Raw genomic sequence first — 21,935 nt, 5'->3', positions numbered from 1 at the left:
AATCGATTGAACTGTACAAATCCGATCCTCCTTTCACACATACTGAGCTAGTGGTATTTTTACAAACAACCTCTCCTTATTGTGTAAAGACATTCCTCATTTGCTCCACTTGATAATACATTATTAATACTAAGAACTGATCACTGTGATATATATTAGTAAATGAGCTGAGAAACTGTGTTAACAAATCTGAAAGTTTTTTTTTTTGCTACTGAAAAGTAAATTTGTAAAACAACAAACAAAAAAGAAACAAGAACATTTTCTTAAGACAAAACTTGTTAACAAATTCAGCATGCCATTAATGGTCATATTGTTTCACAGTCACATCCGTTATCTACTTTTCCTACCATTTTCATGTTAACTTCTACGTTCGAGAAATTAATGGCTCAGTGACTGAGTGTGTTGGGTTTAACGCCGCTTTTAACAGTATTCGAGTAACATCAAGGCGTGTCAGCTTAATGTGGGAGGAAAGCCCCAAGTGATGCAGGTCTCAGACGTTTACCACTTCGGTGAAACCCACGAGCACGGGTATGGAGCTGACAAAACTAGAAACATAATCGGGGCGAACCGGGATTCGAACCCACAATCATAGGTTTCTGGCGGGCACAGCGAATCGCGGCGCCTCAGACGACTGTAATGGCTCAGAATTGTGGAAATAGTACGTGATGAAGAAATGGAACACGTTTCAAGAAAAATTAAAAGTAACATTTACTATATAGTGCATAGATATTATATTGCAGAAGATGCACGTAGCGTAAGTCTCTTGTCCCTGTTTCTGCATATATCTCTTGCATCACTGTATTGACCCTTTCATCATATCCACAGTCTAATACTTGACGACTATTTTATCCACAAAAATAAAACTCTAAATTACTACAATGATGCTTGTACATGAACAATCATCTATCTTGCTTTATCCACTGGAACTCACTCCTGATCTTCTGTACGGTAGTAAGCGGTTTCTCCTCTTCGTCCTTGGGACAGGGCTGCGATTTACCAATGTTCTGAGTCCCTCCGATGGTCAGATTCCTGCCGCCCTTCACCGTCATTTCTCCAATGTGCTGTTGGACTTGGAGAACGTTATACTGAATTGCTGTAAAGTACATAATTATTTGGTAACTTGACACTCGTGAAAGGGCAACTTCAGGTAACAAGGCCCAAACCATTCAGATATCAGAAGTTCTAATTATATAACTTGAGTGTTTAAAACCTTCTAATCTCCAACATGTTATATTAGTGCTTATATATGGAGAAACGAAGCACAAATGAAGCCTTATTATTACTATTGTTATTTATCAGGTTTATAATTATTATGTTAAACGTATTCATTGATGAAAAGATAATGCATGCAGGAATTATAAACAAGCGTCTGAATGTGTTCATGTATGATGACAACTTGAAGGCAAATAGTTTACAACATAGATAAAAATACGTACTTAGCATATAAGTTACTTGATTAATGTACAAACATGTTTCAATTTACGGCTTGATATTACGATTGTTAGGGAAAAATGTTTTTTTTATCATTTCAAAATACCGCCTTCTGGTTGTTCGATCCCCGGCGACAGAAAATGGTACTTGTTGTTTCCCTGCCTGGCGCTCATCATTAAGGCATTAAACAAAGACGGCATGGTGAGGATCTGAGTGGGGTATTCGTGTTAAACTGCACTATAAAACCGGCATCAACCGGACTAGCACAAGCAGCCGCAACCATGCATGAAAGTCGCTAAATATATGAAATTACCTTGAACGCAATGTCATACCCCATTCACTTCCAGCTGTTGCTATTTAATATTCGGGACTAGGATGTCAATGTTGGAGGGTGGGGGTATATATTTCTGTTAAATAAACGATATATCCTTTTTTGGTGAATCCTGAGGTCAAATAATTTTTACAGCAATTACGGGAAAATATAATATTTTTAAGAGAATATGAATTACCCTGAAATATATATAAGGGGCATTGAAAGCCGGATGAAATAATGTTTTCCTCATTTTATGTAAACTTGGCTGCTCTTTATTACATAAGCACAGAGGTTTTGTTTGCGTTTTCCAAGTGAAGACACCTTATCTTCATCAGTGTCAGCATCTAGTGTGACTAAGTCAAGAAGGCAAATCTTCTTACTTGAAGGAGCACCAGATGATGGTGATGGCTCAGGTACCCAGTTTGTGTCCATCTCCTGTGTATGAGATTGTGAAGACATCAATGCCATGCTGGATTCCTGGCAGGTAGATGAGCCTTGTGTCGCAAAATAAGGGGTCAGCGTTGTTAATGCTGTGGGAAAACAAGGCGTATTTATTAAGAAGTATTCTTAAAAGAGAGCATTCGTTGGAAGCTCCAAAACCGTGCTAATGATCTGATTTGATGAACTGTCTTGGCGCCCACATGGTTAATAAGAACGATGTTTAGAGTGGTATTATTAAACGTAATGGTGACACGTCAGTCAAGACAATTATACTGGACTTTATACTGATTACCACCAAGCATTTAGACATTCTATGCAGCTACATGCCAAGTTCATATAAAGAAAAGCACTTTACAAAAGTGCCGGAGTCTTCTGGAAAATATATCTGTAACACGGTTCCCATTCCTTACCATCATGGATACTGTGAGAGTTCTGACGCTGGCCAGTCTCAAGCACGACTTTTGAAAAAGCTGCTGCCCCCAATGTAACATTCCCGCCTTCCTCATCATCTTCATCTGTTTCTCCTTCTTCTTCCTCCACAGTGTCCGCTGTTTGAACGTCCTCTGTCGCAACATCACCAACTGCTAACAAAGTGCTCCTGGAGACTGTAGAGCATGGAGGATCTTTGTGTCTTTTACCGATTTTTTCGTTCCTCTTTTTATTTAATATTTGTTTTCCTTTACCCCTCTTTTCACGTCTAGCATTGTGTTGCTTTTCCTTGACAGCAGATGGCCTTTGCTTCTTTCGTGATTTCATGTAACCTTTACATTCGGTGTCCCATCTAGATTCTGTTTCTGTCTCCTCTTTTTCAGAATATACTTTCCCTGGTCTCTTTAGAGGGTAAGATGTGTCATCCTTCCTTAATACAACCCTTCTGTCTAATGTTGACATTTCTTCAGATTTAGACTCTTGTTGTGAATTCAGTCCTTCATCTGTTTCATGCCTTAGTCCCATATTTCTCTCAGTGATGCGTAAGCTCCTTCGTTTATCACTGATATATTTCTGTTCTCTCATCTCATATCCCCTCCTTGTTCGCCCCTTTAGTTTGGTCAACCCTTTACTTCTGGTTTGTACTTCCTCGTTTCTCCTTTCTGTCTTTAATGTCCCTTTCATTAATCGGGTCACGATCTTGCCTCTAGTTCCTGCTTTCTTATTTTTCTTGCATTCACTTACTGGTTCGTCTGTCCTTATCTTTAGGTTGGTGGACTCTTTACTTCTGATCCGAACTTGTTGTCTTTTCGCGCCTTTCGCTGTCCTCTTCTTCGCCATGTCAGTCCCTTTATTTCTTGACTCTAACGACATTGATCTGTTAGCAGCACTTTCAGTCTCATTTTGCCTTCTTCTGTTTCTCTGGGTCAACCCTTTACTTGTGCCTTCAACCCTCATTCTCTCTTTAATTTCACCTTCTGTGTCCTCCATCATTCTTTTGTTTACCCTGGTCAACCCTTTACTTCTGCCCTCAACCCTCATTCTCTCATTGGTCTCACCCTCTGTGCCCTCCATCCTTTTCTTTACCCTTGTCAACCCTTTACTTCTGCCCTCAACCCTCATTCTCTCATTGGTCTCACCCTCTGTGTCCTCCATCCTTCTTGACTTTACCCTTGCCATCCCTTTACTTCTGCCCTCAACCCTCATTCTCTCATTGGTCTCACCCTCTGTGTCCTCCATCCTTCTTTTCTTTACCATGGTGAACCCTTTACTTCTGCCCTCGACCCTCATTCTCTCATGGGCCTCACCCTCTGTGTCCTCCATCCTTCTTTTCTTTACCCTGGTCAACCCTTTACGTCTGGTGTCCACCTTTACTCTCTCTTTGTCTCCACTCTCTGTCCCATGCACCCATCTTTCCCTTACACAAGCGGACACTTTACTTCTCGTCTGCATGTGCACTGTTTTCACGCAATCAATTACTGTGTTATTGATTCTTGCTCACTTTACTTGGGTGAATCGTTTTTCTATGACCACGACCTGCCCTCTCTGTCGCTCATATTTTCCAGCCGGAATATTTATATTTCTGGGGCTTGCTGTTTCCTTCAGTACCACCACAGGATTAGAGTAAATACATTTATATCAAGCTGATGCTACAATTGTTCTCATTCTTGAACGGTGAATTCTCTGAAACCTGCACGAATAATAAAATAAAAACACAATTACTTTTGTAAACACACCTCAGATACAGTCTTTAGTAGATTGATAAATCTTGGTTCCATTCCTCTTTCTTATAAAGGAATTTAACTGGGGGTTTCAGGGCAACGGTGATAGAGTGAAGAGGGTGCATTGGAGGCAATGATCAGGATGCAGGGGAGAGGGTGTCCAAGGAGTAGTGGAGGGTGTTTTCAGGATGTCTCGAAGAGAGCGCGAAGGGTATAGAGAAGCTGTTTTCGAGGTGTAGTGGAGGCAGTGTTCAAAGTGTAGTGGAGGCAGTATTCAGGGTGTGTGGGGGAGAGCGTTCAGGGAGTAGTGAATGCTGTTTTAAGGGTGTAAGGGAGAGAGTGTCCAAAGCGAAGTGGAGGCAGTAGTTAGGGTATAACAGAGAGAGTCCAGGTTGTAGTCGGGGTAGTTTGCAGGGTGTCGGTGAGAGAGTAAAGATGATCTAATGGAGGCTAGGTTCAAGGTGTAGTGGAGGCAGTGTTCAAGGTGTATCGGAGAGAGCGCAAAGTATGTAGTGTAGGCTGTTTTCAGACTGTAGGGGAGAGAGGGACCAAGGGATAGTGGAGACTGTTTTCAGGGTGTCGGCGATAGAGTGACTAAGGTATAGTGGAAGCTGTTTTCAGGGTGTCAGGGATAGAGTGACCAAGGTGTAGTGGAAGCTGTTTTCAAGATGTATGGGGATAGAGTCACAAGGGTGTAGTGGAGGCTGTTTTCAAGATGTATGGGCATAGAGTCACAAAGGTGTAGTGGAGGCTGTTTTCAGGATGTATGGGCATAGAGTCACAAAAGTGTAGTGGAAGCTGTTTTCAGGGTGTAGAAGATAGAGTGACCAAGGTGTAGTGGAAGCTGTTTCAGGGTGTATGGGGATAGAGTCACAAAGGTTTAGTGGAGGCTGTTTTCAGAGTGTAGGGGATAGAGTGACCAAGGGATAGTGGTAACAGTTTTCAGACTGTAGGGGAGAGAGTGACCAAGGGATAGTGGAGACTGTTTTCAGGGTGTCGGCGATAGAGTGACCAAGGTATAGTGGAAGCTGTTTTCAGGGTGTCAGGGATAGAGTGACCAAGGTGTAGTGGAAGCTGTTTTCAAGATGTATGGGGATAGAGTCACAGAGGTGTAGTGGAGGCTGTTTTCAAGATGTATGGGGATAGAGTCACAAAGGTGTAGTGAAGGCTGTTTTCAGAGTGTAGGGGATAGAGTGACCAAGGTAAAGTGGAAGCTGTTTTCAGGGTATCAGGGATAGAGTGACCAAGGTGTAGTGGAAGCTGTTTTCAAGATGTATGGGGATAGAGTAACCAAGGTGTAGTGGAAGCTGTTTTCAGGGTGTAGGGGATAGAGTCACAAAGGTGTAGTGGAGGCTGTTTTCAGGATGTAGGGGATAGAGTAACCAAGGTGTAGTGGAAGCTGTTTTCAGGATGTATGGGCATACAGTCACAAAGGTGTAGTGGAAGCTGTTTTCAGGGTGTAGAAGATAGAGTGACCAAGGTGTAGTGGAAGCTGTTTTCAAGATGTATGGGGATAGAGTCACAAAGGTTTAGTGGAGGCTGTTTTCAGAGTGTAGGGGATAGAGTGACCAAGGGATAGTGGAGACTGTTTTCAGGGTGTCGGCGATAGAGTGACCAAGGTATAGTGGAAGCTGTTTTCAGGGTGTCAGGGATAGAGTGACAAGGGTGTAGTGGAAGCTGTTTTCAAAATGTATGGGGATAGAGTCACAAAGGTGTAGTGAAGGCTGTTTTCAGAGTGTAGGGGATAGAGTGACCAAGGTAAAGTGGAAGCTGTTTTCAGGGTATCAGGGATAGAGTGACCAAGGTGTAGTGGAAGCTGTTTTCAAGATGTATGGGGATAGAGTAACCAAGGTGTAGTGGAAGCTGTTTTCAGGGTGTAGGGGATAGAGTCACAAAGGTGTAGTGGAGGCTGTTTTCAGGATGTAGGGGATAGAGTAACCAAGGTGTAGTGGAAGCTGTTTTCAGGATGTATGGGCATACAGTCACAAAGGTGTAGTGGAAGCTGTTTTCAGGGTGTAGAAGATAGAGTGACCAAGGTGTAGTGGAAGCTGTTTTCAAGATGTATGGGGATAGAGTCACAAAGGTTTAGTGGAGGCTGTTTTCAGAGTGTAGGGGATAGAGTGACCAAGGGATAGTGGAGACTGTTTTCAGGGTGTCGGCGATAGAGTGACCAAGGTATAGTGGAAGCTGTTTTCAGGGTGTCAGGGATAGAGTGACAAGGGTGTAGTGGAAGCTGTTTTCAAAATGTATGGGGATAGAGTCACAAAGGTGTAGTGAAGGCTGTTTTCAGAGTGTAGGGGATAGAGTGACCAAGGTATAGTGGAAGCTGTTTTCAAGGTGTCAGGGATAGAGTGACCAAGGTGTAGTGGAAGCTGTTTTCAAGATGTATGGGGATAGCGTCACAGAGGTGTAGTGGAGGCTGTTTTCAAGATGTATGCGCATAGAGTCACAAATGTGTAGTGGAAGCTGTTTTCAGGGTGTAGAAGATAGAGTGACCAAGGTGTAGTGGAAGCTGTTTCAGGGTGTATGGGGATAGAGTCACAAAGGTTTAGTGGAGGCTGTTTTCAGAGTGTAGGGGATAGAGTGACCAAGGGATAGTGGAGACTGTTTTCAGACTGAAGGGGAGAGAGTGACCAAGGGATAGTGGAGACTGTTTTCAGAGTGTCGGCGATAGAGTGACCAAGGTATAGTGGAAGCTGTTTTCAGGGTGTCAGGGATAGAGTGACCAAGGTGTAGTGGAAGCTGTTTTCAAGATGTATGGGGATAGAGTCACAGAGGTGTAGTGGAGGCTGTTTTCAAGATGTATGGGGATAGAGTCACAAAGGTGTAGTGAAGGCTGTTGTCAGAGTGCAGGAGATAGAGTGACCAAGGTAAAGTGGAAGCTGTTTTCAGGGTGTCAGGGATAGAGTGACCAAGGTGTAGTGGAAGCTGTTTTCAAGATGTATGGGGATAGAGTAACCAAGGTGTAGTGGAAGCTGTTTTCAGGGTGTAGGGGATAGAGTCACAAAGGTGTAGTGGAGGCTGTTTTCAAGATGTATGGGGATAGAGTCACAAATGTGTAGTGGAGGCTGTTTTCAGAGTGTAGGGGATAGAGTGACCAAGGTATAGTGGAGACTGTTTTCAGGGTGTCGGCGATAGAGTGGTCAAGGAATAGTGGAACCTGTTTTCAGGGTGTCAGGGATAGAGTGACCAAGGTGTAGTGGAAGCTGTTTTCAAGATGTATGGGGATAGAGTCACAAAGGTGTAGTGGAGGCTGTTTTCAAGATGTATGGGGATAGAGTCACAAATGTGTAGTGGAGGCTGTTTTCAGAGTGTAGGGGATAGAGTGACCAAGGTAAAGTGGAAGCTGTTTTCAGGGTGTATGGGGATAGAGTGACCAAGGTGTAGTGGAAGCTGTTTTCAAGATGTATGGGGATAGAGTCACAAAGGTGTAGTGGAGGCTGTTTTCAAGATGTATGGGGATAGAGTCACAAAGGTGTAGTGGAGGCTGTTTTCAGGATGTATGGGCATAGAGTCACAAAGGTGTAGTGGAAGCTGTTTTCAGGGTGTAGAAGATAGAGTGACCAAGGTGTAGTGGAAGCTGTTTTCAGGGTGTATGGGGATAGAGTCACAGAGGTGTAGTGGAGGCTGTTTTCAAGATGTATGGGGATAGAGTCACAAAGGTGTAGTGAAGGCTGTTGTCAGAGTGCAGGAGATAGAGTGACCAAGGTAAAGTGGAAGCTGTTTTCAGGGTGTCAGGGATAGAGTGACCAAGGTGTAGTGGAAGCTGTTTTCAAGATGTATGGGGATAGAGTAACCAAGGTGTAGTGGAAGCTGTTTTCAGGGTGTAGGGGATAGAGTCACAAAGGTGTAGTGGAGGCTGTTTTCAAGATGTATGGGGATAGAGTCACAAATGTGTAGTGGAGGCTGTTTTCAGAGTGTAGGGGATAGAGTGACCAAGGTATAGTGGAGACTGTTTTCAGGGTGTCGGCGATAGAGTGATCAAGGTATAGTGGAACCTGTTTTCAGGGTGTCAGGGATAGAGTGACCAAGGTGTAGTGGAAGCTGTTTTCAAGATGTATGGGGATAGAGTCACAAAGGTGTAGTGGAGGCTGTTTTCAAGATGTATGGGGATAGAGTCACAAATGTGTAGTGGAGGCTGTTTTCAGAGTGTAGGGGATAGAGTGACCAAGGTAAAGTGGAAGCTGTTTTCAGGGTGTATGGGGATAGAGTGACCAAGGTGTAGTGGAAGCTGTTTTCAAGATGTATGGGGATAGAGTCACAAAGGTGTAGTGGAGGCTGTTTTCAAGATGTATGGGGATAGAGTCACAAAGGTGTAGTGGAGGCTGTTTTCAGGATGTATGGGCATAGAGTCACAAAGGTGTAGTGGAAGCTGTTTTCAGGGTGTAGAAGATAGAGTGACCAAGGTGTAGTGGAAGCTGTTTTCAGGGTGTATGGGGATAGAGTCACAAAGGTGTAGTGGAGGCTGTTTTCAGAGTGTAGTGGATAGAGTGACCAAGGTATAGTGGAGACTGTTTTCAGGGTGTCGGCGATAGAGTGACCAAGGTAAAGTGGAAGCTGTTTTCAGGGTGTCAGGGATAGAGTGACCAAGGTGTAGTGGAAGCTGTTTTCAGGATGTATGGGCATAGAGTCACAAAGGTTTAGTGGAGGCTGTTTTCAGAATGTAGGGGATAGAGTGACCAAGGGATAGTGGAGACTGTTTTCAGACTGTAGGGGAGAGAGTGACCAAGGGATAGTGGAGACTGTTTTCAGGGTGTCGGCGATAGAGTGACCAAGGTATAGTGGAAGCTGTTTTCAGGGTGTCAGGGATAGAGTGACCAAGGTGTAGTGGAAGCTGTTTTCAAGATGTATGGGGATAGAGTCACAGAGGTGTAGTGGAGGCTGTTTTCAAGATGTATGGGGATAGAGTCACAAAGGTGTAGTGAAGGCTGTTTTCAGAGTGTAGGGGATAGAGTGACCAAGGTAAAGTGGAAGCTGTTTTCAGGGTGTCAGGGATAGAGTGACCAAGGTGTAGTGGAAGCTGTTTTCAAGATGTATGGGGATAGAGTAACCAAGGTATAGTGGAAGCTGTTTTCAGGGTGTAGGGGATAGAGTCACAAAGGTGTAGTGGAGGCTGTTTTCAGGATGTAGGGGATAGAGTAACCAAGGTGTAGTGGAAGCTGTTTTCAGGATGTATGGGCATAGAGTCACAAAGGTGTAGTGGAAGCTGTTTTCAGGATGTAGAAGATAGAGTGACCAAGGTGTAGTGGAAGCTGTTTTCAAGATGTATGGGGATAGAGTCACAAAGGTTTAGTGGAGGCTGTTTTCAGAGTGTAGGGGATAGAGTGACCAAGGGATAGTGGAGACTGTTTTCAGACTGTAGGGGAGAGAGTGACCAAGGGATAGTGGAGACTGTTTTCAGGGTGTCGGCGATAGAGTGACCAAGGTATAGTGGAAGCTGTTTTAAGGGTGTCAGGGATAGAGTGACCAAGGTGTAGTGGAAGCTGTTTTCAAAATGTATGGGGATAGAGTCACAAAGGTGTAGTGAAGGCTGTTTTCAGAGTGTAGGGGATAGAGTGACCAAGGTATAGTGGAAGCTGTTTTCAGGGTGTCAGGGATAGAGTGACTAAGGTGTAGTGGAAGCTGTTTTCAAGATGTATGGGGATAGCGTCACAGAGGTGTAGTGGAGGCTGTTTTCAAGATGTATGGGCATAGAGTCACAAAGGTGTAGTGGAAGCTGTTTTCAGGGTGTAGAAGATAGAGTGACCAAGGTGTAGTGGAAGCTGTTTTAGGGTGTATGGGGATAGAGTCACAAAGGTTTAGTGGAAGCTGTTTTCAAGATATATGGGGATAGAGTAACCAAGGTGTAGTGGAAGCTGTTTTCAGGGTGTAGGGGATAGAGTCACAAATGTGTAGTGGAAGCTGTTTTCAGGATGTAGGGGATAGAGTAACCAAGGTGTAGTGGAAGCTGTTTTCAGGATGTATGGGCATACAGTCACAAAGGTGTAGTGGAAGCTGTTTTCAGGGTGTAGAAGATAGAGTGACCAAGGTGTAGTGGAAGCTGTTTTCAGGGTGTATGGGGATAGAGTCACAAAGGTGTAGTGGAGGCTGTTTTCAGAGTGTAGGGGATAGAGTGACCAAGGTATAGTGGAGACTGTTTTCAGGGTGTCGGCGATAGAGTAATCAAGGTATAGTGGAAGCTGTTTTCAGGGTGTCAGGGATAGAGTGACCAAGGTGTAGTGGAAGCTGTTTTCAAGATGTATGGGGATAGAGTCACAGAGGTGTAGTGGAGGCTGTTTTCAAGATGTATGGGGATAGAGTCACAAAGGTGTAGTGAAGGCTGTTTTCAGAGTGTAGGGGATAGAGTGACCAAGGTATAGTGGAAGCTGTTTTCAAGGTGTCAGGGATAGAGTGACCAAGGTGTAGTGGAAGCTGTTTTCAAGATGTATGGGGATAGCGTCACAGAGGTGTAGTGGAGGCTGTTTTCAAAATGTATGGGCATAGAGTCACAAAGGTATAGTGGAGGCTGTTTTCAGGATGTATGGGCATAGAGTCACAAATGTGTAGTGGAAGCTGTTTTCAGGGTGTAGAAGATAGAGTGACCAAGGTGTAGTGGAAGCTGTTTCAGGGTGTATGGGGATAGAGTCACAAAGGTTTAGTGGAGGCTGTTTTCAGGGTGTAGGGGATAGAGTGACCAAGGGATAGTGGAGACTATTTTCAGACTGTAGGGGAGAGAGTGACCAAGGGATAGTGGAGACTGTTTTCAAGGTGTCGGCGATAGAGTGACCAAGGTATAGTGGAAGCTGTTTTCAGGGTGTCAGGGATAGAGTGACCAAGGTGTAGTGGAAGCTGTTTTCAAGATGTATGGGGATAGAATCACAGAGGTGTAGTGGAGGCTGTTTTCAAGATGTATGGGGATAGAGTCACAAAGGTGTAGTGAAGGCTGTTTTCAGAGTGTAGGGGATAGAGTGACCAAGGTAAAGTGGAAGCTGTTTTCAGGGTGTCAGGGATAGAGTGACCAAGGTGTAGTGGAAGCTGTTTTCAAGATGTATGGGGATAGAGTAACCAAGGTGGAGTGGAAGCTGTTTTCAGGGTGTAGGGGATAGAGTCACAAAGGTGTAGTGGAGGCTGTTTTCAGGATGTAGGGGATAGAGTAACCAAGGTGTATTGGAAGCTGTTTTCAGGATGTATGGGCATAGAGTCACAAAGGTGTAGTGGAAGCTGTTTTCAGAGTGTAGGGGATAGAGTGACCAAGGTAAAGTGGAAGCTGTTTTCAGGGTGTCAGGGATAGAGTGACCAAGGTGTAGTGGAAGCTTTTTTCAAGATGTATGGGGATAGAGTGACCAAGGTGTAGTGGAAGCTGTTTTCAGGGTGTATGGGGATAGAGTCACAAAGTTGTAGTGGAGGCTGTTTTCAGAGTTTAGGGGATAGAGTGACCAAGGTATAGTGGAGACTGTTTTCAGGGTGTCGGCGATAGAGTGATCAAGGTTTTGTGGAAGCTGTTTTCAGGGTGACAGGGATAGAGTGACCAAGGTGTAGTGGAAGCTGTTTTCAAGATGTATGGGGATAGAGTCACAAAGGTGTAGTGGAGGCTGTTTTCAAGATGTATGGGGATAGAGTCACAAATGTGTAGTGGAGGCTGTTTTCAGAGTGTAGGGGATAGAGTGACTAAGGTATAGTGGAAGCTGTTTTCTGGGTGTCAGGGATAAAGCCACAAAGGTGTAGTGGAGGCTGTTTTCAGGATGTAAGGGATAAAGTAACCAAGGTGTAGTGGAAGCTGTTTTCAGGATGTATGGGCATAGAGTCACAAAGGTGTAGTGGAGGCTGTTTTCAGAGTGTAGGGGAGAGAGTGACCAAGGTGTAGTGAAGGCTGTTTTCAGAGTGTAGGGGATAGAGTGACCAAGGTAAAGTGGAAGCTGTTTTCAGGGTGTCAGGGATAGAGTAACCAAGGTGTAGTGGAAGCTGTTTTCAAGATGTATGGGGATAGAGTAACCAAGGTGTAGTGGAAGCTGTTTTCAGGATGTATGGGCATAGAGTCACAAAGGTGTAGTGGAAGCTGTTTTCAGGGTGTAGAAGATAGAGTGACCAAGGTGTAGTGGAAGCTGTTTTCAGGGTGTATGGGGATAGAGTCACAAAGGTGTAGTGGAGGCTGTTTTCAGAGTGTAGTGGATAGAGTGACCAAGGTATAGTGGAGACTGTTTTCAGGGTATCGGCGATAGAGTGACCAAGGTAAAGTGGAAGCTGTTTTCAGGGTGTCAGGGATAGAGTGACCAAGGTGTAGTGGAAGCTGTTTTCAAGATGTATGGGGATAGAGTCACAGAGGTGTAGTGGAGGCTGTTTTCAAGATGTATGGGGATAGAGTCACAAATGTGTAGTGGAGGCTGTTTTCAGAGTGTAGGGGATAGAGTGACCAAGGTATAGTGGAAGCTGTTTTCAGGGTGTCAGGGATAGAGTCACAAAGGTGTAGCTGAGGCTGTTTTCAGGATGTAAGGGATAGAGTAACCAAGGTGTAGTGGAAGCTGTTTTCAGGATGTATGGGCATAGAGTCACAAAGGTGTAGTGGAGGCTGTTTTCAGAGTGTAGGGGAGAGAGTGACCAAGGTGTAGTGAAGGCTGTTTTCAGAGTGTAGGGGATAGAGTGACCAAGGTAAAGTGGAAGCTGTTTTCAGGGTGTCAGGGATAGAGTAACCAAGGTGTAGTGGAAGCTGTTTTCAAGATGTATGGGGATAGAGTAACCAAGGTGTAGTGGAAGCTGTTTTCAGGATGTATGGGCATAGAGTCACAAAGGTGTAGTGGAAGCTGTTTTCAGGGTGTAGAAGATAGAGTGACCAAGGTGTAGTGGAAGCTGTTTTCAGGGTGTATGGGGATAGAGTCACAAAGGTGTAGTGGAGGCTGTTTTCAGAGTGTAGTGGATAGAGTGACCAAGGTATAGTGGAGACTGTTTTCAGGGTGTCGGCGATAGAGTGACCAAGGTAAAGTGGAAGCTGTTTTCAGGGTGTCAGGGATAGAGTGACCAAGGTGTAGTGGAAGCTGTTTTCAAGATGTATGGGGATAGAGTCACAAAGGTGTAGCTGAGGCTGTTTTCAGGATGTAAGGGATAGAGTAACCAAGGTGTAGTGGAAGCTGTTTTCAGGATGTATGGGCATAGAGTCACAAAGGTGTAGTGGAGGCTGTTTTCAGAGTGTAGGGGATAGAGTGACCAAGGTATGGTGGAAGCTGTTTACAGGGTGTAGGGGATAGAGTGACTAAGGTGTAGTGGAAGCTGTTTTCAGGATGTATGGGGATAGAATCACAAAGGTGTAGTGGAGGTTGTTTACAGAGTGTAAGGGAAAGAGTAACCATGGTATAGTCGAAGCTGTTTACAGGGTGTAAGGGGTAGATTGACCAAGGTGTAGTGGAAGCTGTTTACATCGTGTAGGGGATAGAGTGACCAAGGTGTAGTGGAAGCTGTTTTCAGGATGTATGGGCATAGAGTCACAAAGGTGTAGTGGAAGCTGTTTTCAGGGTGTAGAAGATAGAGTGACCAAGGTGTAGTGGAAGCTGTTTCAGGGTGTATGGGGATAGAGTCACAAAGGTTTAGTGGAGGCTGTTTTCAGAGTGTAGGGGATAGAGTGACCAAGGGATAGTGGAGACTATTTTCAGACTGTAGGGGAGAGAGTGACCAAGGGATAGTGGAGACTGTTTTCAAGGTGTCGGCGATAGAGTGACCAAGGTATAGTGGAAGCTGTTTTCAGGGTGTCAGGGATAGAGTGACCAAGGTGTAGTTGAAGCTGTTTACAGGGTGTAGGGGATAGAGTGACCAAGGTGTAGTGGAAGCTGTTTTCAGAGCGTATGGGGATAGAGTCACAAAGGTGTAGTGGAGGCTGTTTTCAGAGTGTAGGGGATAGAGTGACCAAGGTATGGTGGAAGCTGTTTACAGGGTGTAGGGGATAGAGTGACTAAGGTGTAGTGGAAGCTGTTTTCAGGATGTATGGGGATAGAATCACAAAGGTGTAGTGGAGGTTGTTTACAGAGTGTAAGGGAAAGAGTAACCATGGTATAGTCGAAGCTGTTTACAGGGTGTATGGGGATAGAGTCACAAAGGTGTAGTGGAGGCTGTTTTCAGAGTGTAGTGGATAGAGTGACCAAGGTATAGTGGAGACTGTTTTCAGGGTGTCGGCGATAGAGTGACCAAGGTAAAGTGGAAGCTGTTTTCAGGGTGTCAGGGATAGAGTGACCAAGGTGTAGTGGAAGCTGTTTTCAAGATGTATGGGGATAGAGTCACAGAGGTGTAGTGGAGGCTGTTTTCAAGATGTATGGGGATAGAGTCACAAATGTGTAGTGGAGGCTGTTTTCAGAGTGTAGGGGATAGAGTGACCAAGGTATAGTGGAAGCTGTTTTCAGGGTGTCAGGGATAGAGTCACAAAGGTGTAGCTGAGGCTGTTTTCAGGATGTAAGGGATAGAGTAACCAAGGTGTAGTGGAAGCTGTTTTCAGGATGTATGGGCATAGAGTCACAAAGGTGTAGTGGAGGCTGTTTTCAGAGTGTAGGGGAGAGAGTGACCAAGGTGTAGTGAAGGCTGTTTTCAGAGTGTAGGGGATAGAGTGACCAAGGTAAAGTGGAAGCTGTTTTCAGGGTGTCAGGGATAGAGTAACCAAGGTGTAGTGGAAGCTGTTTTCAAGATGTATGGGGATAGAGTAACCAAGGTGTAGTGGAAGCTGTTTTCAGGATGTATGGGCATAGAGTCACAAAGGTGTAGTGGAAGCTGTTTTCAGGGTGTAGAAGATAGAGTGACCAAGGTGTAGTGGAAGCTGTTTTCAGGGTGTATGGGGATAGAGTCACAAAGGTGTAGTGGAGGCTGTTTTCAGAGTGTAGTGGATAGAGTGACCAAGGTATAGTGGAGACTGTTTTCAGGGTGTCGGCGATAGAGTGACCAAGGTAAAGTGGAAGCTGTTTTCAGGGTGTCAGGGATAGAGTGACCAAGGTGTAGTGGAAGCTGTTTTCAAGATGTATGGGGATAGAGTCACAAAGGTGTAGCTGAGGCTGTTTTCAGGATGTAAGGGATAGAGTAACCAAGGTGTAGTGGAAGCTGTTTTCAGGATGTATGGGCATAGAGTCACAAAGGTGTAGTGGAGGCTGTTTTCAGAGTGTAGGGGATAGAGTGACCAAGGTATGGTGGAAGCTGTTTACAGGGTGTAGGGGATAGAGTGACTAAGGTGTAGTGGAAGCTGTTTTCAGGATGTATGGGGATAGAATCACAAAGGTGTAGTGGAGGTTGTTTACAGAGTGTAAGGGAAAGAGTAACCATGGTATAGTCGAAGCTGTTTACAGGGTGTAAGGGGTAGATTGACCAAGGTGTAGTGGAAGCTGTTTACATCGTGTAGGGGATAGAGTGACCAAGGTGTAGTGGAAGCTGTTTTCAGGATGTATGGGCATAGAGTCACAAAGGTGTAGTGGAAGCTGTTTTCAGGGTGTAGAAGATAGAGTGACCAAGGTGTAGTGGAAGCTGTTTCAGGGTGTATGGGGATAGAGTCACAAAGGTTTAGTGGAGGCTGTTTTCAGAGTGTAGGGGATAGAGTGACCAAGGGATAGTGGAGACTATTTTCAGACTGTAGGGGAGAGAGTGACCAAGGGATAGTGGAGACTGTTTTCAAGGTGTCGGCGATAGAGTGACCAAGGTATAGTGGAAGCTGTTTTCAGGGTGTCAGGGATAGAGTGACCAAGGTGTAGTTGAAGCTGTTTACAGGGTGTAGGGGATAGAGTGACCAAGGTGTAGTGGAAGCTGTTTTCAGAGCGTATGGGGATAGAGTCACAAAGGTGTAGTGGAGGCTGTTTTCAGAGTGTAGGGGATAGAGTGACCAAGGTATGGTGGAAGCTGTTTACAGGGTGTAGGGGATAGAGTGACTAAGGTGTAGTGGAAGCTGTTTTCAGGATGTATGGGGATAGAATCACAAAGGTGTAGTGGAGGTTGTTTACAGAGTGTAAGGGAAAGAGTAACCATGGTATAGTCGAAGCTGTTTACAGGGTGTAGGGGGTAGATTGACCAAGGTGTAGTGGAAGCTGTTTACATCGTGTAGGGGATAGAGTGACCAAGGTGTAGTGGAAGCTGTTTTCAGAGCGTATGGGGATAGAGTCACAAATGTGTAGTGGAAGCTGTTTTCAGAGTGTAGGGGATAGAGTGACCAAGGTATGGTGGAAGCTGTTTACAGGGTGTAAGGGGATAGAGTGACTAAGGTGTAGTGGAAGCTGTTTTCAGGTTGTATGGGGATAGAATCACAAAAGTGTAGTGGAGGCTGTTTTCAGAGTGTAGGGGATAGAGTGACCAAGGTATAGTGGAAGCTGTTTACAGGGTGTAGGGGATAGATTGACCAAGGTGTAGTTGAAGCTGTTTACAGGGTGTAGGGGATAGAGTGACCAAGGTGTAGTGGAAGCTGTTTTCAGAGCTTATGGGGATAGAGTCACAAAGGTGTAGTGGAGGCTGTTTTCAGAGTGTAGGGGATAGAGTGACCAAGGTATGGTGGAAGCTGTTTACAGGGTGTAGGGGATAGAGTGACTAAGGTGTAGTGGAAGCTGTTTTCAGGATGTATGGGGATAGAATCACAAAGGTGTAGTGGAGGTTGTTTACAGAGTGTAAGGGAAAGAGTAACCATGGTATAGTCGAAGCTGTTTACAGGGTGTAGGGGGTAGATTGACCAAGGTGTAGTGGAAGCTGTTTACATCGTGTAGGGGATAGAGTGACCAAGGTGTAGTGGAAGCTGTTTTCAGGATGTATGGGCATAGAGTCACAAAGGTGTAGTGGAAGCTGTTTTCAGGGTGTAGAAGATAGAGTGACCAAGGTGTAGTGGAAGCTGTTTCAGGGTGTATGGGGATAGAGTCACAAAGGTTTAGTGGAGGCTGTTTTCAGAGTGTAGGGGATAGAGTGACCAAGGGATAGTGGAGACTATTTTCAGACTGTAGGGGAGAGAGTGACCAAGGGATAGTGGAGACTGTTTTCAAGGTGTCGGCGATAGAGTGACCAAGGTATAGTGGAAGCTGTTTTCAGGGTGTCAGGGATAGAGTGACCAAGGTGTAGTTGAAGCTGTTTACAGGGTGTAGGGGATAGAGTGACCAAGGTGTAGTGGAAGCTGTTTTCAGAGCGTATGGGGATAGAGTCACAAAGGTGTAGTGGAGGCTGTTTTCAGAGTGTAGGGGATAGAGTGACCAAGGTATGGTGGAAGCTGTTTACAGGGTGTAGGGGATAGAGTGACTAAGGTGTAGTGGAAGCTGTTTTCAGGATGTATGGGGATAGAATCACAAAGGTGTAGTGGAGGTTGTTTACAGAGTGTAAGGGAAAGAGTAACCATGGTATAGTCGAAGCTGTTTACAGGGTGTAGGGGGTAGATTGACCAAGGTGTAGTGGAAGCTGTTTACATCGTGTAGGGGATAGAGTGACCAAGGTGTAGTGGAAGCTGTTTTCAGAGCGTATGGGGATAGAGTCACAAAGGTGTAGTGGAAGCTGTTTTCAGAGTGTAGGGGATAGAGTGACCAAGGTATGGTGGAAGCTGTTTACAGGGTGTAGGGGATAGAGTGACTAAGGTGTAGTGGAAGCTGTTTTCAGGTTGTTTGGGATAGAATCACAAAGGTGTAGTGGAGGCTGTTTTCAGAGTGTAGGGGATAGAGTGACCAAGGTATAGTTGAAGCTGTTTTCAGGTTGTAGGGGATAGAGTGACCAAGGTGTAGTGGAAGCTGTTTTCAGGTTGTATGGGGATAGAATCACAAAGGTGTAGTGGAGGCTGTTTTTATAGTGTAAGGGATAGAGTCACCAAGGTATAGTGGAAGCTGTTTTCAGGATGTAGTGGAGGTAGTTTGCAGAGGCAGTGTTCGGGGTGTAGATGAGAGAGTCCAGGGTGTAGTGTAGTGTAGTGTTCCACTAGATAAATCTCCTCCATGTTTTTAGTTGGGTATTTATTTTTCCGGGTTTGTAGCCCGGACAGGACAAAGGTATAGGTCGTTTCATAGGATTATATACATAAATATCCCGATTTGAAAAGTGATTGTAATTGTGATACACATTTGAACCTGCGCTGTTTTCAGGGTTTTGAGAAGAGAGAGTCCAGGGTATAGTGGAGGCAGCATTCAGACTATAGGGGAGAGATATACCAAGGTGTAGTGGAGGCAGTTTTCAGAGTGTAAGGGAGAGGTTTACCAGGTTGTATTGGAGGCAGTGTTTAGGGTGTAGGCAAGAGAGAGTCCAGGGTATACTGGATAGAGTGTTCAGAGTGGAGATGAGAGGGTGACCGGGGTGTAGTTGAGGCAGTGTTGCGGGTGTAGGTGAGAGAGTGACCAGGGTGTAGTTTAGGCAGTGTTGAGGGTGTATGTGGATAGAGTGACAAGGGTGTAGTTGACACAGTGTTCAGGGTGTAGATGAGAGAGTCAAGGGTGTAGTGGAGGCAGTGTTCAGGGTGTACGGAAGAGAGAGCCCAGGATATAGTGGAGGTAGTGTTCAGAGTGTAGGTAAGAGAGTGACCAGGGTGTAGTTGAGGCAGTGTTCAGAGTGGAGATGAGAGCGTGACCAGGGTGTAGTGGAGGCAGTGCTCAGGATGTAGGGAAGAGAGAGTCCAGGGTATAGTGGAGGCAGTGTTCAGAGTGGAGATGAGAGAGTGACCAGGGTACAGCGGAGGCAGTGTTCAGGATGTAGGGAAGAGAGTGTCCAGGGTGTAGTGGAGTAAGTGTTCAGGGTGCAGGGGAGAGATTTACCAGGGTATAATGGAGGCAGTCTTCAGGATGTAGGTGAGAGAGTGACCAGGGGGTAGTGGAGGCAGTGTTCAGGGTGTTAGAGAGAGTGACCAGGGTGTAGTGTAGGCAGTGTTCAGAGTGGAGACGAGAGACTGACCAGGGTGTAGTGGAGGCAGTGTTCAGGGTATACTTGAAAGAGTGACCAGGGTGTAGTGGAGGCAGTGTTGAGGGTGTAGGTGAGAGAGTGACCAGGATGTAGGGAAGAGAGAGTCCAGGGTATAGTGGAGGCGGTTTTCAGAGTGGAGATGAGAGAGTAACCTGGTTGTAGTTAAGGCAGCATTTAGGGTGTAGGTGAGAGAGTGACCAGGGTGTAGTGGAGGCAGTGTTCAGGGTGTAGGTGAGAGAGGGACCAGGGTGTAGTGGAGGCAGTGTTCAGAATGTACGTGAGAGAGTGACCAGGGTGTAGTGGAGGCAGTGTTCAGGATGTAGGTGAGAGAGTGACCAGGGTGTAGTGGCGGTAGTGTTCTGGATGTAGGTGAGAGAGTGACCAGGATGTAGTGGAGGCAGTGTTCAGGGTGTAGGTGAGAGAGTGACCAGGGTGTAGTGGAGGCAGTGTTCAGGGTGTGTATGAGAGAGTCAAGGGTGTAGTAGAGGCAGTGCTCAGGGTATAGGGAAGAGAGAATCCAGGATTTAGTGGGGAGAGTCTTTAGAGTGGAGATGAGAGAGTGACCAGGGTGTAGTAGAGGCAGTGTTCAGGGTATACGTGAGAGATTGACCAGGGTGTAGTGGAGGCAGTGTTCTGGGTGTATATGAGAGAGTGACCAGGGTGTATGGAGGTAGTGTTCAGGGTGTAGGTGATAGAGTGACCAGGGTGTAGTTGAGGCAGTGTTCAGGATGTAGGTGAGAGAGTGACTAGGGTGTAGTTGAGGCAGTTTTCAGGGTGTATGTGAGAGAGTGACCAGAGTGTAGTGGAGGCAGTTATCAGGGAGTAGGTGAGAGAGTTACCAGGTTGTATTGGATTCGGTGTTCCGGGTGTAGGTGAGAGAGTGACCAGGGTGTAGTTGAGGCAGTGTTGCGGGTGTAGATGAGAGAGTGACCTGGGTGTAGTGGAGGCAGTGTTAAGGGTGTAGGTGAGAGAGCGACCAGGTAGTAGTGGATTCAGTGTTCCGGGTGTAGGTGAGAGAGTGACCAGTGTGTACTGGAGGCAGTGTTGTGGGTGTAGTTGAGAGAGTGACCAGGGTGTAGTGGAGGCAGTGCCTTTACTCTGGGAACACAACGTTTCTCGGCTCTCTGCTACGACCTGACCTAAATAAATGTCCTCCAAGTTTTTACTTGGGTATTTATTCTTCCGGGTTTGTAGCCCGGACAGGACAAAGGTATAGGTCGTTCCATAAGATTATATACATAAATATCCAGCTTTGAAAAGTGATTGTAATTGTAATACACATTTGAACCTGTGCTGTTTTTAGGGTGTTGAGGAGAGAAAGTACATGGTATAGTGAAGGCAGTATTCAGAATGTAGGAGAGAAATTTACCAGGTTGTAGTGGAGGCAGTATTCATAATTTTTGGGGGGAGATCTACCATAGTGGAATGGAGGCAGTGTTTAGGGTGTAGGCAAGAGAGAGTCCAGGGTATACTGGAGACAGTGTTCAGAGTGGAGATGAGAGAGTGACCAGGGTGTAGTGGAGGCAGTGTTCTGGGTGTAGGTGAGAGAGTGACCAGGGTGTAGTGGAGGTAGTGTTCAGGGTGTAGGTGACAGATTGACAAGGGTGTTGTTGAGGCAGTGTTCAGGGTGTAGGTGAGAGAGTGACCAGGTTGTAGTGGATCCAATGTTCAGGGTGTAGGTGAGAGAGTGACCAGGGCGTAGTGGAGGCAGTGTTCTGGGTGTAAGTGAGAGAGTGACCAGGATGTAGTTGAGGCAGTGTTCAGGGTGTAGGTGAGAGGGTGACCAGGTTGTAGTTGAGGCGGTGGTTATGGTGTATATGAGAGAGTCCAGGGTGTAGTGGAGGCAGTGTTCACGGTGTAGGCAAGAGTGAGTCCAGGGTATACTGGAGACAGTGTTCAGAGTGGAGATGAGAGAGTGACCAGGGTGTAGTGGAGGCAGTGTTCTGGGTGTATATGAGAGAGTGACCAGGGTGTAGTGGAGGTAGTGTTCAGGGTGTAGGTGACAGATTGACAAGGGTGTTGTTGAGGCAGTGTTCAGGGTGTAGGTGAGAGAGTGACCAGGTTGTAGTGGATCCAATGTTCAGGGTGTAGGTGAGAGAGTGACCAGGGCGTAGTGGAGGCAGTGTTATGGGTGTAAGTGAGAGAGTGACCAGGATGTAGTTGAGGCAGTGTTCAGGGTGTAGGTGAGAGGGTGACCAGGTTGTAGTTGAGGCGGTGGTTATGGTGTATATGAGAGAGTCCAGGGTGTAGTGGAGGCAGTGTTCACGGTGTAGGCAAGAGTGAGTCCAGGGTATACTGGAGACAGTGTTCAGAGTCGAGATGAGAGAGTGACCGGGGTGTAGTGGAGGCAGTGTTCGGGGTGTAGGTGAGAGAGTAACCTGGGTGTAGTTAAGGCAGTGTTGCGGGTGTAGGTGAGAGAGTGACCAGGGTGTAGTTGAGGCAGTGTTGAGGGTGTATGTGGATAGAGTGACAAGGGTGTAGTTGAGGCAGTGTTCAGGGTGTAGGGAAGAGAGAGTCCAGGGTGTAGCGGCGGCAGTTTTCAGGGTGTAGGGAAGAGAGAGTCCAGGGTGTAGCGGCGGCAGTTTTCAGGGTGTAGATAAGAGAGAGTCCAGGGTATAGTGGAAGCAGTTTTCAGAGTGGAGATGAGAGACTGATAACGGTGTAGTGGAGGCAGTGTTAAGGGGGTAGGGGAGAGAGTAACAAGGGTGTAGCGGATCCAATGTTCAGGGTGTAGGAGAGAGTGTGACCAGGGAGTAGTGGAG

General features: G+C 45.9%; 1 pseudogene; it reads right to left on the bottom strand.

The window, feature by feature from the left end:
- The window catches only part of LOC139477786 (uncharacterized), a 31,034-nt pseudogene that overhangs the window by 5,122 nt on the left and 3,977 nt on the right, over nt 1-21,935 (bottom strand).

The sequence above is a fragment of the Haliotis cracherodii genome, unplaced genomic scaffold, assembly GCF_022045235.1.
Source record: "Haliotis cracherodii isolate W230 unplaced genomic scaffold, xgHalCrac1.p SCAF_36, whole genome shotgun sequence".
Classification (NCBI taxonomy): Eukaryota; Metazoa; Mollusca; class Gastropoda; order Lepetellida; family Haliotidae; genus Haliotis; species Haliotis cracherodii.
Note: the sequence above shows the minus strand (reverse complement) of the source record. Positions and strands in the feature narration are given on the sequence as shown.